The following is a 4,427-nucleotide window of genomic DNA, read 5'->3' as shown; positions in this document are numbered from 1 at the left end:
AGGGCTGTGGGTCAGAATGCAATACTATGGTTTGTTGATGAGTTCTTTGGTTCTCCACTTATTCAATCAATAGTTTGTTATTAGAAAGTCTACTAGGTGCCGCTTTTCCACACGCTGGCATATGCAATAAATGAGATTTAATTTCTTGCCCTCATAAAAGTTGCATCCCAGTAAAGGAAACAGAATAAGCAAATAAACATAATCCTTTCTGGATGTGATAAGGGCTAGGATGAAATAAACAAGAAAATGACACCAAGGGTGCTCCAGAGGAGGCCAGACTGTGGTCAGAGGGCGCTCCCTCGAGGACAGACTGTTTTTGCAGACTGAGCTTTAGAGAAAAGCAGCTAGGACAAGAATTAGAAAAAGAACATCTCGGGCAGAGAAGAACAGCCAGTGTAAAGGTCTTGGGGCAGGAAAGAGTTTATTGTACTTGAGAAGAAAAGAAAGGATAAGACAGATGGGAAAGGAGTAACGTGGTGGGGGTCAAAGAGGTGGCAGGGTACAGGTTCTAGAAAGTTGGTACGCTCCTCACAGACTTTTAGGTTTTATTCTATGGATTGGAGGAAAAAAGTGAAAAGTTTGAAGTGAAGAAGTGAGAGGCTCTGACCCACACCTTTGACTGAGAATCTAAGGTGTGGAAGAAAAATAAGAAACAAACATGGAAGCTGGGCCAAGGGCTGGCAGGGTATGATCATAGTCAGGCAAGAAATGCTGGTGGTTTGGCCTGAAGTGGGGGTAGAGGAACAAGATCAGAGAGAAAGACAGACAGTCTTCAAGTCTGGAGATGTAACAAGGCAGGTGATGGATCTGGCGTAAGAGGGATCCCTAAGGTTGGCAGTGAATGGCATGGAATATGTACTCAGTAGAAGTTTTATCTAAAGTGAGCTAAATTTGGGATTTAGGCTTAGATTCATCTTTCCCTTTTCTGCATCTCTGAGTAAATCCCAAACCTCTCTCAGTGCAGGCTGGAGGGAATGGCAGTGTGTGAGTCCTTTGTAAGTGTCCGTCCTCCTACATGGAGAGGTCATGACGAGCACAGATGTTTCTGGAGGCATCAGTGTCTGTATTGATTTTACTGGGTGTTCTTAGTGTTCAATAAATAGGACTTAGGTACAGGTGACTAAGAAAACCTTACATTTCGGTTCTGCTTCTACCTTGACTTTGACCTTAATTCCTTGTGGGGTCTTCTTAGGACAGCAGAGTAGCTGGCTCTTCTTCACCCTCCCTCCCCCAGGATTGCCTTTGGATGAGCTGATCCAGAACTTATCAATTCAAATATTTATTTGGTTGACAGACAAGTGGTTTATGGGGACAAGGCTCCTATCACAGACCTTTCTCAGGAAAATCAGAGGGCTGCCCAAGGACTTTGGGGGCGTATTCATCATGGAGAACATTTGGATATGTGGTTAATTATATGCTTTATTACAGATGCTAATTTGTGCTGGGAGCTGGTACAGTGTGAGTTAGCATCTAGCTGTAGTTAATGAAGTTAGGGTAAGCACTCAATATATCACCGAGCTCACAATTTCTCCTCCTGGCTAGGGCACTGTGATGTGGAAATCTAAGGGGCGATGGTGCTGGGAAGAGAACACAGATGAGACGCATAGTGAGTTTCCTCCCTGTGACTCTGGGATGTCAGTACCACGTCGTGCCTTCACAGTCCTAATGTGAGCTAATTGTTGGTGAGATAAAACCCTGCGTGTGTGTTAAGAGAGAAATATGGTGGTGATTACTTATTAGCATAATCACAAAGAGCCCCTGTGTGTGCTCCAGGGAGGCCAGCTGGAGCACTGTGCTTTCTTATAAGACAGTCTTCATATTTTAAAAAGGAGAAAAGGAAACCGACAGAAAATGCACTTAGCCTGTCCCACGCGGCTCAATGTCTGAGTTTAATCATCATCGATAGCATTGAGATACCGAGGATAAACAAACTTATGTTTGACCTTTGCAATAAGAAAACCCATCTATTTGCTCTGCTCCCACTGGTGTTAGGAGGATCAATGCATGTAAATTCCTGATCCACCAGGGAAACACTAGACTCCTGGGAGAGCCGTTTAGTTGTGAGTTTTGTTTTTAAGCTACCTTTCATATTGGATTAAAAGAAAGGGGAAAGTAATGTCCTTGATATACAATGACTTAGAGTGCTCGGATTCTCAAACACTCTTCCTCAGAGCCCAGCTCTGAGCCTGGCCGTCCAGCAGGGTCTGGCATAGGAGAGCGCTGAGCTGCCCATATGTGGTCAGTCACCTTGGTGCCCAAGGTCAGTTTGATGGCTTGTCCGCTCCCTTCCCTCCTTAGCCAAGGTGCCTGCTATTTATACTCTAGTTTCCAATCTAGTGGGCACCAGCATGAGCTGCTGCTGCCTTGGGAAGTTGTATAGTCTCGGTGGGACAAGTGAGAAGCCACCTTTCCATAAGCACCAACCATACTTTAAACTCAGTATTTCATTCACTTCTCAACCCCAGCTTTACTGAGCCAGTATTCCTACGATTCCCACTTTGCAGGTGAAGAAGAGCCAGGACATGTAGCTGGCAAGCGGAAGTGACTTTTAAGTCAGACTGACTCCAGAGTGCAGTGTTCTAAGCCAAGGGCTGGCGGCCTTTACTTGTTAAGGGCTCATCGTATTTTTAGCTTTGCAAGCTTTACAGTCCTTGTGGCAACAACCTACCTTTGGGAGGCAGGCCTACAGGACAAAATGTAAAGGACAAGTGTGATCACATTCTATTAAAATTTTGTTTTACAGAATCAAAGTGAGTAGCCAGATTTTGCTGGTGGGCCATCGCTTGTTAAGGTCCAATCTTAAAGAGTTGCCTGTTTTGCCTCCCCAGGCTTTGGAGAGTACCTCAGGATTTGCAGTCTCACAGAGCAGGGTCACCACCAGTCCAGTCCTTCTACTCACTCTCTGCGCTGTGCTGGAGAAATCACTCAGCCTCTGGGAGCTTGGTTTTCCTCATCTGGAAGTCTAAAGCAGAGCTCCGAGAGACTTGTGAAGTACGGAACACAGGGCATGGCCCTAGGACAGCTAAGAGGCTGTGGCCTCAGGGCCGAGGAGGTGGTCACCTGAGTGTGCTCTGTTCTCTGGGGGAGAAAGGACCATGCTGAGATGAGGGAGTCAAAGTCAGGAGTTTACCAGGAGAATCAAACTATTGCGGTTCATTACTAAAGCACAAAGGAAGGGTACCAGACATTTCTGAAAAGTTTCCTGGAGAGGTAAGCAGAAAAGGAGCCCATCAGTGAGCAACTCTCGTGAAGAGACTCCTGGTGGATCCTCATTTCTCACCACAGTAAAGAGCTATGGACCAAAAGGCATCGGCTCCCACTCGCACTTCCTTTTTTCCCACAGCCTCTGGCATGAAACACAAACTGGGGAGACTTTAGAATTCATGTTCACAGTGTTCTTTCTCTCTACCAACTGCTGATACTGGAAGCACAAATATGGCGACATGACACAACTCCTGCTAACGTCTACTTCTGAGAAGATCATCCTACACGAGCAGTAGTCATCAGCTATTTACTTGTGGCTCCTCTGGGCACAGATCACTGGGCAATTAAACCACAGAACTGGATTCAAATTATGCTAGTGATGGCAAGGAGAATGCACAAGGCCAGGCAGGCTGGGTTCTTTCTCAGCTTTAGATTCCTCACTTAGCCAAGTACATGGGATTGAGGAGTGGGCCATTCTGTTGAAAGTAGTGTCATGCCCTTTCATCTACTGCCTTTACCTGCTCCAGCAAAGAATAGCTTGTCCCTTCCTCTTTTATCACATGTTTAGTAGAGTTATCTGCAAGCATTTATTAATCCACATAACAATAAGCTTAGAGGTCAACTGGCATACAGGTACGGCTGCCTCCAGGAGCTCCAATCATATCATCAGGACTTTGCCTGTCACTTTTTGGCTTTTCTGCAAGCTACCCTGCCCCATGATGGAGTGGATGGAAATAGATGGAAAAAATAAAGAAGCTCCTCCAACAACCAAATCTCCTATGTGAGTTGTAAGGTCAGGGGTGGATGGTCAGAGATTTTCCAGTGGGTGAAGTGTCTGAGGTTTGGATTACATGCACAGAAATGTTTAAAGCAGTCCTTACAGAAAAATCTCCTGGGATTGGTTGTCATAATGGGTTTCCTGGGCTTTATTTCAGACTTACAAAATGAGATCCCCAGAAAAGGGCTTTGGCTGTGCATTGCTTCCATGAGGTCCTGAGACCCCGTGCTTAGATCAGCTGTTCAGACACTGTTAGGTATGGCAGCTTCTCATTCCACACAGTTAAGGAATAAAATGTAATCTAAAGACGCACCCTGAAGCTAGACTAGGAAATATCATATATGTAGGGTGCACACTTAAAACAATTTCCAGAACACTGACTCTACAAGTCTGTTGGATCCTCCTACTCTCTAAGCTTTTTGAATAGCATGCATAGACACCCTGA

The sequence above is a fragment of the Chinchilla lanigera genome, unplaced genomic scaffold (genome assembly GCF_000276665.1).
Source record: "Chinchilla lanigera isolate Chin_1 unplaced genomic scaffold, ChiLan1.0 scaffold00029, whole genome shotgun sequence".
In the NCBI taxonomy this organism is placed as follows: Eukaryota; Metazoa; Chordata; class Mammalia; order Rodentia; family Chinchillidae; genus Chinchilla; species Chinchilla lanigera.
The sequence above is the reverse complement of the archived record's forward strand: the minus strand, read 5'-3'. Positions refer to the sequence as shown.